This window comes from Eublepharis macularius, chromosome 7 (genome assembly GCF_028583425.1).
Source record: "Eublepharis macularius isolate TG4126 chromosome 7, MPM_Emac_v1.0, whole genome shotgun sequence".
NCBI lineage: Eukaryota > Metazoa > Chordata > Lepidosauria > Squamata > Eublepharidae > Eublepharis > Eublepharis macularius.
In genome coordinates, this window is record NC_072796.1 from 73,570,233 (window position 1) to 73,584,619 (window position 14,387).

Genomic DNA, 14,387 nt, shown 5'->3' on the forward strand with positions numbered 1-14,387 from the left:
TTGAAGAGTGATTTTCTGGATCCATTTCAATCTGGCTTTAGGCCAGGGTTTGAAACAGACTGCATTGATCACCTTGGTTGATGACCTCTACCAAGAATTAGATACCAGGAGTGTGACCCTGCTAGTCCTGCTAGATCTCTCATCAGCCTTGATGCTATCGACCATGGAATCCTTCTAAGTTGTCTCTCAGCCCTGGGACTAAGAGGCACCATGTTACAATGGTTCAAGTCCTATCTGGGTGATCAGTCTCAGAAGGTGGTACTGAGGAACTTCTGCTGTTGGAGCCTATGGTTCCACAGGCTCAATATTATCCCCAGTGTCATTTAATATTTACATGAAGCCCTTGCTAAAGGTCATCAGGAGGTTTGGGCAGCAATCTCATCAATATGAGGATGATATCCAGCTCTGTCTTTCTGTTCCATCAAATTCCAAGGATGTTGATGTTCTGACCCAGTTCCTGAAGTCAGTAATGGAACATAATCCTGACAAGACGGGTTCTCTGGGTTAGTACAAAGGCAGTGTGAAAGCTCCCCTATCTTGGATGAGGTTACATTTCCTCTGAAAAGTCAGGTTCGCAGTTTAGGAGTATTGTTTGACATAGCGGTCACCTTAGAAAGTCTGGTGGCTCCTGTGGCACGTTTGTCAGCTGTGTCCATTCCTGGCTCAGTCAGATCTAGCCACATTGATCCATACCTTTGTTACATCTCAATTGAACTATTGCAATACACTTTGCTTAGGACTAGAGATGGGCATGAACAGCAATACAAACCAAAAAAAGCCACGAACAGCCCAATCTGCTGTTTGCAAACAAGCTGTTCATGAGGCCCCATTCTAAACGAACCGGTGGTCGTTGCAAGCCTCGTTCGTTGCTGTTCGTTGCTGTTCGTCAAGCCAGACTGGCACCTGCAATCAATTCCCTTCGCAACTTAGGCAGGGGTTGTCTGAACTCTGTCTGAACTCCTGCTGTTGCCCTGGAAACCCCAATCTAAGCTCAATTTAGCTTGACAGGCAGGTCTTTCTTTCAAGTGTGGACCTCCAAATTTGTTACAAGGGAGCAAAGAGCAAGGGGAGGAGGACTCCTAGCTCTGGCTTAGTTTGCAGACAGTGGAGAGGGAGAGAGTTGCTGTTGGCATTTTGATAGAGAAAGTGCATTGGAGCTTGAATTTTCTTTGTGTGTGATGGGACAGGGATTTACCCCTTCAAGTTCCAGGGCTGCTGCCAGGCCCTGGAGCCAAGCTATTATTTATTATTGGTACCTTTCCTGGTGCCTGCTCAGGTCAGGTTTCTGGGAGTGGTGCAGTAGGGATCTTGACTTGGATGATGGCTGGAGGAGAGCCTGCTGGCCCCCACAAACAGGCAACCATGAACATGTTCATGAACAGGGCTATGTTCGTGGTTGTTTGTGAGTCCCTGTGTATGGATGGCAACGAAAAACAAACATCATGTTCAGGTTTTTTTTCTGTTCGTGCCCATCTCTAGTTGGGACTACTGTTGAAGATGGTTCAGAAGCTGCTGCTAGTGCAGAATGCACTGCCTAGACAGTTAGTTGGGGCCAGCTCTCAGGAACTTGTGTCCCTGATATTACAACAACTACACTGGCTACCAATCTGCTCCTGAGCCGAATTCAAGATGCTGGTTACAGAATCACACAGAATCACAGAGTTGGAAGGGGCCATACAGACCTTCTAGTCCAACCCCCCACCCAATGCAGGATGAGCTTAAAGCATCCCTGACAAATACTCATCCAGCCTCTTGAAAACTGCCAGTGAAGGGGAGCTCACCACCTCCCTAGGCTGCTGATTCCACCTTTGAACTACTCTGACCGTGAAAATGTTTTTCCTAATATCCAGCCAGTCCCTTTCGGCATGTAATTTAAGCCCATTGCTTCAGGTCCTATCCTCTGCTCCCAACTGGAACAGCTCCTTGTCCTCTTCCAAATGACAGCCTTTCAAATATTTAAACAGAGCAATCATGTCCCCCCTCAATCTTCTCCAAACTAAACATTCCCAAGGCCCTCAGCCTTTCCTCATAGGACTCAGTCTCCAGACCCCTGATCATCCTCGTCGTGCTCTTCTGCACCTTCTCAATTTTGTCCACATCCCTTTTGAAGTGAGGCCTCCAGAACTGCACACAGTACTCCAGGTACAGCCTGACTAAGGCTGTATAGAAAGGGACTATGACCTGCAATTTCAATGCAATGGTCTTTTGATACAACCCAAGACTGAGTTTGCCTTTTTTGCCACCACATCACACTGACTGCTCATATTTAGTTTACAGTCCACTCTTACCCCAAGATCTCTTTCGCATACACTACTACCCAGAAGTGTATCCCCCATGCTGTATTTATGCTTCACATTTTTGTGGCCCAGATGTAATACTGTGCACTTATCTATGTTGAATTGCATCTTGTTCATAACTGCCCACTTCTCCAGAGTATTCAGGTCTTGTTGAATTTTATCTCGATTTTCTTGGGTGTTTGCCACTCCTACCAATTTGGTATCATCAGCAAATGTAATGAGTAGCCCATTTTCCCCTTCATCCAGATCATTGATAAAAATATTGAAAAGTATCGGGCCCCAAACCGAGCCCTGCAGCACCCCACTGGACACCTCCCTCCAATCTGATGAAACGCTATTGACCACCACTCTTTGGTTCTATACTTTAAAGCCCTATATGGCTTGGGACCAGGGTATCTGAAGGACTGCCATCTCCCATATGTTCCTTCCCAGAAGTTAACATCACAGGGAGAGGCCCTCCTAACTGTCCCATCTACCAGAGAAACCTGGTTAGTGGATACAGGGGAGAGGGCCTTTTCAGTAGCAGTTTCATGATTGTGGAATAATCTCCACAGGGAGGTGTGCATCCTCACTCTCTAGCTTCAGGAGGCAGATGAAGACTGTTTTATTTAGGACAGTGATTAACATATATTTTAACTGCTGTTTTTGATTTTACATTGTAAGCTACCTTAAGCATCTTTAGAGGAAAGGCAGCTAGTATTTATTATAAATAAATAACATATGACACTTGCAGGATCTATAAACAAAATACAGAAAAATGGTCTATCTTGGGTGACTCTACTTCCTGTAATGTTCCAGGGAATTGTTTCTTCACAGTAACATGTGAATGAATTGTACGGTGCAGTAAAATGTCATTGTTTATTCGTTACCTGGAGTAGCAAGACAACCTTGGGGAGATGCAATGGGCTGCAAGTTAGCATTAGGGACATAGGGCATTATCAAGGCATGGGGAAATCAATGTCTTAAGAGAATGTATCAACACAGATGACACCATAGTTCTCTCCTAATTGTCACCTCATACATTGTTTTATTCCAGTTGGAGTTAATCTGTCGTCACTGCTCTTCCTGCTTTAGGAATATGTTTTAATTACAAATTCCTATAGATACACAAATTATTCATATGCAAACTAGACATAATAATAAACTATTTACCTAGCTCCTCTTTTTAGGGGAAGTACTCAACGTGCTTCCCTTCCCCCACCAAGGATCACCTACCACCCCAGAAGAAATCATTTGAGAATTACCATCAGAACAAGCCATCTGTTTGCAGTCATTAGTTTAGTGAGGGAAATGTACTTTCAGTCTTGTCCCATCCTTCATGTAGTTATAACATTAAGTCAAAAATTGAAAAGAATTTTTTGAATATCAATATTCTTCCAAATGAAATTGTTCATTTCTCATAGAAAATAATAATGCTGTTTTGCAATTGGGCTTTCATTCTTATTGTCTCTGTAACTCAAGTTCTGTACTATGCAAAAATCTTTATTTCTTAAGAAATCAGTGGTGTGTCATCAGTTTCAATATTACAACCCTTAGCCACTGTTTCAAAACATTAATCTTGCTGGAGTCATAGGCTATGCAATGTATATGTATTTTCTAAATGTCTACTTGAACTAGGTCTGCAATGAAAAGCTCTCAGAGGGACTGTCAGTCCAGATATTTCCCCTGGCTTTCCTTGCATTTTTTCCTAAACTGAGGCTGTATATAATTTATGAATCATATATAATATAGCCTTAAAAACACACAAAAATCTGCAAGTTTTTAATAAAGAAAGGCCAGGAAGGGGGGGGGATCTCCTCAAAAAACAGCAATGTCTGTGCCTGTGCAGTCATCACAATACAACCTCCTTTCCCCAGAGGTCTATAATGCTAAGCAACCCTAGATCTGTGGCATTTCTGTGGAATTTCCAGGTTGGGAAATTCCTGGAGATTTGGGGTGGGTGGGTCCTGGAGGGGGCAGGGTTCATGGAGGGGAGTAGCCTCAGTGGTGTATAATGCCATAGAGTTTGCACACCAAACCAATCATTTTCTCCAGGGGAATTGATTTCTGTCACCTGGAGATCAGTCATAATTCCGGGAGATGTCCAGCCACCACTTGGAGGCTGGCAACCCTTCTGACAGATAATACAATTTGCATTATACCTTTGGAGATCTTGGGAGATATTTTGAATTACCAGGGCAACCCATGTTAATACCACCAAGGTGCCTGCCTCATGTACAGTCTGCCTGGGAATTTAATGCCATCTCTCAATCATCTGATGACACACCTGGACACCAGGACTAAGCATCCTCTAGTAACAGGGAGAAGTTGAAACAGCAGTGGGAGGAGAGGTGGTACAAATGTTACCAGGAATGAGTCTCCTTGTGAGTAGGGGGAATTAGTAGTAAAGAAGACGGCTATACTAGAGGGGTAACAACAGGATCTCCACCAGTGTTTACGGAGTCCTTTCCCAAGAAGGCAAATGAAGCCGATGTTCTTAATTGAAGAGTGATTTTGTTGAAAGGGAAAAATTTACACACACACAAGACTGTACACAAGATACTTAGGAAAAGCAGTAGTGAAAGTGGAATTGCAGGGAGATAATTACCTATCTGGAGAGTAGAGAGGTCCACAGAGGAAGAGCTTCAAACATCCAGCATTCTCGGCAGAGAGAGACAGGGAGAGACTTAGGGAAGGTGACCCCAAGGGATCAGCACTTTGGATTCAATAAGCATGCACTGCTTGATTTGAATGGGGCAAGAGTACATTTTGCCCTATTCTTATAGGACAAAATGTACCCTGAGGCTGGAGAGCCCTCCCAATCATTGGAACAAAGACCCCAACCGTCAGTTCCTGGGAGTAACAAAGGTTTGATTGCGTTTTGGTTGGTGCTGCTGGGGTGCGTGAGAGGAAATGCCAAGTCTCTCCTGGAACTGCACAAAGAGGCAGTTTGCTAATGAATTTTACTGGAGCTGAGTTGATGAATTTAGATATTAAAAAATATAGGTTCCCAGAGAGAAATTAACATATCGATGCTGATCGATCACTCACAAGTTTGTGGTGGGAAATGTAATCACGGGAAGAGAGCACTGGAATGTGCTAATAAGTGACACAGTGAAGTCCACTATTGTCATGATCTCAAGCCAGTTGCTGGGAAGATAGTAAATCCAATCACCCTAATCCTTTACATTTTCATGCATGTTCTAGGCATACCTGAATCTCTTGGGTCCAGCAACATTCTGCCTTGCCAGCTTGGTATTTCCCCTGATGCAGACAAAGCTGCATTAATCCAGGGGCCCTGTGATCTTTTATATCACAAGCCTGTGTTAAAAGTATATCAAATATGGCGAAAGCCAGCTGACTGCTTACACAGAGAGTACATACTTATTTTGAGTTACCATTAATAGTTCATGCTGCGTGAAGCAAATCTGTTTGCCAGTACACTGTTTTGCCATATTGCAAGTAGAAAAGGGGGAGGTCAGAAACATGAGCTGCGCTGGACTCTGCAGAAGAGATGCCTTGATGGATGTCTCCCATACCCCTCCACCATCACTGATGGTTCCTTTCTCCTTTGTTCATCCATACTGTGTTTTTGCCTGCTCAGTTGCAATGGTGGAGTTGAGGTTCCTATTAAATTAACATTATGTCCTTACTGCTTGTTATTACTTCTCATAGTTGTTGTTACATAATACTTGATTTTTGTGCAAAGTGTCCGTTCATTAGAGTTTACATCAACATTCCCTCTTGCATTTTCCCTGCTATGCTGATGTTCAACATGGAGCTCAAAAATGTCTTCTTTCAGAAATATGGAGTCCATTGCTGAGACTTACATCTGGTTGTATGCTAGAATTGACTGCAGAGTTAGCTGTGGTCTTATCATCCATTGTGGCTGTAAGGCTGGAGCTCTCCATTGACTTCAAGGAGAACTTCTGTTGATATAATATTACATCATTATCAGAGGCAAAACTAACCTCGGACAAGTATAAGATTCCATCAGAGTTCTGCTGCTCCGCTGCTGTATGGCTGACTGTGCCAATTTTAAGCCCTTTCTATAGTGGCATTCTGTCAGTGTTGCAGTTATCCCAGAATCATAGTTTTTTTCTGTCTTTAACATGTTTCATCAGCTCAAGCATACTTGAAGAAATGATTTCCCTATCCAACTGGCATGTCAAGGACAGGATAATGCCACTGAAACTTACAATTTAAATACAGGATGTAAACCAAAAAACATGTATTAGTCTTAGAGTGAATGCTCGCATCCTGCAAAACTACTTGGATTTTAAAGTATATGTGTTTGATTTTTTTGCCTTAGGATTGCTGGGCCCTCCAGCCGCTCCTAAATTACTCCTAATAAGGACACTTAAAGTGAACTTTAGGTGAAGAAAAATAGTGACACCCTTTTCCTGCCTTTGTTGCCTCAACTTGGAGTTTAACTGCATTTTGCTGAGTGAAAATAATTACTCAAGACCTACGTAAGGATCAAAGCAACACTGATGAAACAAATAATATTAAGTAATAAGTTTCTCTCTAGCTGAAAATACACAGGCTCTTACCCTGAATAGCAAACGAACATTCATTTTGATTCATGAACTTCAGAAGGACCACACAAAGTAATTATTTTAATGTAGGATTTTGGATTTTGTTAAGCTACTGTAATAATAGCTTGTGCTTTTTAAGGTTGCAGTTCTACATGCTTTTACGTAGGAGCTAAGCCTCAATGAAACAGCATTTCCAAGTAAAATATGCATATGATTGGGCTGCCTGTTTCCAAATAACCATGTCTCTGAGACAAGGAGATTCTTACCTACAAGAAACTAATTTTAAAAGCTCCCTGGGCTAATTATCCTTGTTAAAATGTACTATTAAAGAGAAAAAAGCTGCTATCTCTTTTGATTTTGTTAAAAAGTCACAATATAAAATACCAAAGTTATGAAAGCATCTTTGAGGCTCAGACAAGAGAAATTCTAACAGGTTCTTCAGTGGGCCAAACTAGATGTTTTAGAGATGAATCTGATCATTTAAAAATGCTGTGAGAGAGAAATGGTGAGACTAGGCAGTTCTGTCCCTCCCTCCCCCATGTCTTTTCAAGTGCTGAAGCAGGCTGTTTGAGCACTTGCAAGGCACATGGATGAGGGACAGGGTTACCTGTTCCCACCATGTCACAGGCACTTGTGGCATTTTTAAATGGCCAGATTCATCTCTAAAATGGCATTAGCATCCACAGGTTGGCCCTATGGATGCTGTAACATTTGTCCCAGTGGTGTTCTAGAAAAATAATAGATATTACAGGCAAACAATTACAACCATCTTTCCTTCTCACCTTGCTGGACAATAGGATAACTGTCCTTTACCCTGTGCTATTTACCTTGCTGTTTCCTCACTGTCCTGACTTCACTGACTGTGAAATCCTTAGCAAAATTACATTATTCTAAGTCCATTGAAGTCAATTCACTTACAAGCACATAATTGCTCTGAACTGCAGTGTGAGTCCAATATATTCTGCTTCCTAAGAGAACAGTCTGTCTGTTCAGAATCCTACTCAGGCTTACTCCCAGGTAGGGCTTTTTTTCAGCTGGAACACAGTGGAACGGAGTTCCGGAACCTCTTGAAAATGGTCACATGGGCTGGTGGCCCCGCCCCCTGATCTCCAGACAGAGGGGGGTTGAGATTGCCCTCCATGCTATGTGGCACAGAGGGCAATCTCAACTCCCCTCTGTCTGGAGATCAGGGGGCGGGGCCACCAGCCCATGTGACCATTTTCTCCGAGGGCAAGCCACTGAGTTCCACCACCTCTTTTCCCAGAAAAAAAACCCTGCTCCCAGGAACATGTTCTTAGGAGTGCATAATTAGTCTTTGCCCCCTGTTTAGTCAGGCAACTTTTCTTCTGCTTCCCTGCCTCCTGAAAAAGGAGATGCAATTAACTTCACCTAGATTGTAGTGCTTCAGAATTCTAGTTTAGCTTACCTGTATAAATTCAAACCCTTATGTCATTTTAAATAATAGGTTAATATGTCTTTCAACATTTTAAAATACATTAAATAAAATTAACCTATTTAAGGACTCCATCAACAAGTGACACTAATTAATATGTCTGTATTATTGTAAACTTTCCCAAGCTAATTCTATGCCTTTTTACTTGGCTATAAGTCCTTCTGAGTTCAGTGGTAATTTCTCACAAGGCTGCATGGTCAGAATTGCATCATCATTATCATCAATAATATATCTAATTCTCAATGCGGCCCCATCTGTGGATCCTTAAATCCAGAAACTGAGGCCATGTACAGTCAAGACACATCTTTCTACAAACCTGAGAAAAGCCCCAGATTTGCAGAAAAATCTGAAATCTAAGAAAATATACATTAGGAGGGTTAGAAAACCCAAATGATAGAAGCAGTGCATGTAGCTTTAAAAAATGAATGCCCTCAATGGCCATTTCTGGCAACCACAACAGTAATGCCATCCTTCAAACGTTCATTTCCATCAGTAAAAGGCAGGGGAAAGGGGACAGAGCTCTTTCCCGGAGTGTTTTGTCCTTTGAGGGAGGACTCATTAGGGCTGGGCCTGCCCACATCAGCCAGGCAACTTGCTACCCCACAACTTGCATTACTCACCCAGGCCTAAAGACTTCCTATAGCTCAACAGCAGCCACCCCATGAAAGCTAGTATGATATAGTAGTTACAGTTTCAGACTAGGGTCTAGGAGACCCAAGTTCAAATCCCTACACTACCATGGTATCTTTCTGAGTGACATTTGGGCAAGTCACACACTCTCAGCCTAACCTACTTCACGGGGTTGTTGTGAGGATAAAATGGATGAGTGAAGAATGACATAAATGGCTTTTGACACCTACTGCAGAGAATGTGGAGTATAAATAAAGTAAATAAATAATAGATATAGCTGAAGATTGAGGGCAGTTAAAAGGTAGGTGGTGGAAAGGACAAGAAAAAACAGGAAAAACTGAAGATATGGAGGCTGCCGGAATAGAGTGGGGAGGGGGGCATACACACTGAAATAAGGTGCTCCTAACAAGTCCTTGTAGGTTACCACCAGGCGACTAAGCCTAGCCCAGTGGCTAGGCCGGCACAGCATAACTGGGCCAGACTTTTCTCAGATAAAGGCAGCCTGAGAAGGAAAGGAGGGAAATCTAAGGTGGGGACAGGTAAAGGTAGGTCGACTTGTGGTTGGGAAGGAGCAGGGCTCATTTCAAGGGGGAACGCACAGGAACGCAGTTCCAGCAGTTCCCCAAAGAGGTCACATGTCAGGTGGCCCTGCCCACCTGATTCTTGGTCATTTTGGGCCCGTTTCGTCCTGGATTGGGGCCGAAACAGCCCGGATTGGGCCTCTGACGGGTGATGGATCACTCGCCTGTTCAGCAGCGGCCCAATCCTGACCTTTTGGGAGCCCTTTTCGGCCATTTTCAGTCCCTTTTTGCCATTTTGGGCCCAATTTCGGTCCTGAATGGCCAGGATTGGGTCCAAAACAGCCAGGATAGGTGATGTCAGGGGGTGTGGCATATGCAAATCAGTTATGCTAATGACACATTGCCAGTGATGGCAAGGGGTGTGGCATATGTTAATAAGTTATGCTAATGAGTTCCACTCTTTTTCTATGAAATGACCCCTGGGAAGGAGAGAAGGAAGCAGGAAAGGGGAGAGGCTGTTGGGGATGCCAGGGGAAGGAAAGAGGAAATAGCGGGGGTCACCTGCTTATACTATACAGCTAAACATGCTGTAAAGATTACAGGTAACATTTTGGTCTTCATCAGCTGAAGTGATCAAATGTTGCTGTGTGGCTTGAATGGCTCTGCTGTACAAACTGCATAATCATGGGTTTTGCTGCTGACACATTTGTTTGAGCAAAAAAGAACTGCTACAGACTGACAGAAAATTACTCTATAGATGTCATGATTTATACAAGAAATATATCAATGTCAATCTACAAAAAGAGTAATGTTTGCCTGGAGAAGAATATGTTTTGTTTTTTAAAAAATATTTATACATTCTCATGTCCCTTTACTGCCAAGACACCAATACAATACTATAAGGTAAACATATACAAGTTTAAAGACATCGCATTAGTAAGGATCCAAGACATAGTAGAGATACTGAAGCAAAACATACTCAATTCTAGGACTAACATTAGACAGCATGGAGCGATGGTTATACATAGGAGTACCTATTTAAAGAAGCAGATAATATATAAGGCAAAAATGGTGATGAAGTCTATGATCTCCAACTTGTTAGTGGAGGACCTGAGACCCCATCCCTACAATGCAGCCCTCCCATTTGAGTAAAAAGCCTTTTGAATAGTTTGGGTTTGCATCATTTATGGAAAGCCAGGAGAGTGGGGGCTCTTTTGACTTCCTCAGGCAGGTCATTCCACAGGATAGGGGCCACCACAGAGAAAGCCCATGTACAGGCTGCTGCTGACTTCACCTGTGTGCAGCCTGGTACCTGCAGGAGATCCTGTTCAGATAAGCGAAGCTGCCGTGGAGGAACATAGGGAGGGAGGCGGTCCTGTAGGTATGCTGGACTAAAGCCATGTAATAACTAATACTTTGAACTGAGCACAGTAAACAATGGGTAGCCAGTGGAGCAACTGTAGGATGAGAGTGATGTTCATGCTCCTGCTCGCTCCTGATAACAATTGAGCTGCAGCATTTTGCACTAATTGGAGCCTCCTAGTTAACTTAGATGGGAGACATATACATAGAGCATTACAATAGTCAAGCCTTGATGTTACCATAGCATGGATCCAAGTGGCCAGGTCAGCCGTGTCAAGATAAGAAGCCCTCTTCCAGGTTAGAGTGAAGTTGTAGAAAGCATTTTTTGCTGCTGCCTTAACTTGTTTTTCTAGTAATAACGCTGGATCCAGTATAACCCCTAGGTTTTTAACTGAGTCTGCATTAACAGTTCATTTGTATATTGCTCTTTTAGACAGATTAGTGCCCACTCAGAGTGGTGAACAAAGTCACGTTACAACTGAGGAGCTAGGGCTGAGAGGAATGTCTTACCCAAGGCCACCTACTGAGCTGATGGCAGTAGTGGGAAATGAACCAGCAGTGTGTTGAATTGCAGCTCAGTTGCTTCACAACTATACTACACCAGCTCTCAAGGCTGTGACAGGATGAATGATCTTTTGCAGTCATATGGGAAGGGAAAGGTATTTTTGTCTCTCAACTGAGTTTAATAGAAGTATTTTAACTTATACTACCTCTATACACTTGTGACAGTGTATAGTTTTGTCAGTGTTGGGTGAGGGATTGAGTTTTGAGAAAGCATGGAATACTAAGTCCAGTTCCTCTCTTGAAATGTTCCTGATGTCACCATATTCTGGTCCTTGTGCTGGTGCTAATAAGCTGTTCTGCCAGTGCTGCAGTGATATTATGTTGGCAGAGAGGATCCATGCCAGTATATTTTCACAATAATCCAATACAGGGGACTTAGCATCCTATGGCTCTCTAGCTGAACAATGGGATTGCAGAGTATATTTATACAAAAGTAAGCTCTACTAAGCTCAGTGGTACAAGTGTACTTAGGATTGCAGCTTTTCACATTCCCCAACATTTGCCCCAAAATATATTCTGGTGAAGTGTACCTATAAACTCTCAACCCAAATTATATAAATTGAATAAGCCCTATTAATGATGTAAAAGCAAGACAGGTAAAATGATGTAAAAGCAAGCCTGATGTAAAAGCAAGACAGGGGGAATTATGTTTATTAAGAGAACTAAAAATAACCATACCTTGAACCTGTTCTCAGGTTATGAGTTCCAAAAAGATTCAGACGCACCTTTTGTTAATCAGATGTATAATGATATTTTTAAAAAACTCAATATGGAGCTGTACAAAAGTTTAGACAGCACTAAGGAGATGGAAAAGATTGTTTTATGTGTTCAAAATGATTTAAGCATACATGGCTCTCAGCCATATAAATGCTTGCAAAATTGTTTCCTGACTCTGCCCATGAAGTGACCACAGAGAAGCTGGAGAGCAGAAACAGAATGTTGAAGGAAGTTCTTGCTAAATAACTAGTTACAACTTTTAAAAAATTACAGTAAGCTCAGGATATGATGACTGAAAATAACCTAAAATAGAAAACATACTGAGCATAATCTTCATAAATGTTTATTTTTTTCATTATCTGCCTTTTGTATACCTCCTTGATCCTTGGATTAGTGCTATAAAAATCCTAAAATGAAAAACTCATGGAAAAGGCTAGATATTGAATGACTATATTTTCAATGAAGGCTCATCTGTATACTCTACAGCTGAATTTGAAACATATTGGACAACATTCTATAAGATCTTATTAGAACTAGAAATGTACTTAACACAGCAGAATTTCATTTTTTAAAAATATCGTATGTAGGTGATGCCAGGCCTGCAGTTTATAGAACAATATGTTAGAACAGCTATAAACTAACATAGCAATCCCCTTGACCAAGCTGTAAATAACATGTCTTCCTGATCAGTGACAAGTCCAGTGCCAATGTCCTCCCTGTCAAATTCCTGCACTGGGCCACTGAAATAAAGCTTCACTACTCATACTTTCACTGTTCCACCAACTATCCCCAACCATAAATGAACAGTCTTGGTGGTTTCTCCAGTGTTCACTGTGCCCTGACTAGGAGCTGTGCCTCAAATTTGTGTTTTTAACTTGCCTTCTGGCAGTTTTAGTTGGTCTGTCCCTTACCAGATATACATGCTCCCCCTCAAGGAGCTCCGTGGAGAGGTAGCATATAACTTTTCTACATAAATCAATACCACTCTTTTCTTTTACTCTTTGTATCTCCTTCTGCTACACTGTCTGCTCCACTATACTCTGTATTACAATGTCTCTTCTTTAACCTAAAGTACATTTTCTCCCTGTCTTTTTAAAATCCTGTGTACTCCGTGGGCTTCTCTCCTGCAGAAACCAACTTAGTTTTCTTAACCACTTCCTATCTTAGCTGCCTTTTTTAAACCTCTGCACGTACGAACATGTGCTCTCTCTCTCTCTCTCTCTCTCTCTCTCTCTCTCTCTCTCTCTCTCTCTCTCTCTCTCTCTCTCTCTCTCTCTCTCTCTTCCAGAATCTTAAAGAGTACTCACATGGAATCTTTACAAGTTAGAGCCAGGATTCTAGGTTCATTGGACATGTATACAAGACATGTTGAGGGAGCAAAATAACAACAACAACATTTGGTTTATATACCACCCTTCAGGACAAAACACCCACTCAGAGCGGTTTACAAAGTATGTTATTATTATCCCCACAACAATCACCCTGTGAGGTGGGTGGGGTTGAGAGAGCTCCAGAGAAGTGTGACTGACCCAAGGTCATCCAGCTGGCTTGAAGAGCTTGTGCATTGCTTCTAATTGTCGCAACTACTTAGACATCATGCCATCATCATAAACTGCGACTTGTTTAAATTATAAACACAAAAATACATGAAATTTTGGTATGGATGTGCAGATTTAATGGGAATGCGTCTATGCCACAAGTATTGTACTTATTAAGGAAAGACCAGCTCACTGTGTGAGAACTGGAGTTTGAGCTCTCAGGATATATTTTATGTTAATAATTCAGTGATGAATTGCACTTATCCTTTGAGTTATCATGTCACAACTCAGACTGCTGCCTCTTTCTCAAAGGGATAACTTTTGGCAAACCAGACTATAAACCAGCTGTCATTCGAATTTTTTTTAAAAATATGTTTCCTCAAATATGCATCCTAATTTCCAAGAAATACAGATTTTTTTCTCCCTTCCTTACTGTGGTGAGACAGAATTCTTGATTAATCACAACATCAGTCAGCATTATAGGAGCTATAACCAAGCAACATACAGCCTATCTACATTATACAATTTACAACACATCCTTCCCTTACAACTAGACAGGTCTTGGTTTCAACAAGATTCATATTTCCCACTCCTCCTCCTCTCTCTGAATGTGAGAATGTTCAATCAATGCCATAGCCTGGACGAGTCATAAGAGTACCAGAGCTAGAAAGTATCTCTTGAATAAAAAGGTAGTTACATGGTTTGCCATAAGAACAGAATAAAGAACTAATTAAATTATCAGGCTATGGGAGTAGATTCCCCAGCCTCCAGTTCCACAGAATCGCTGT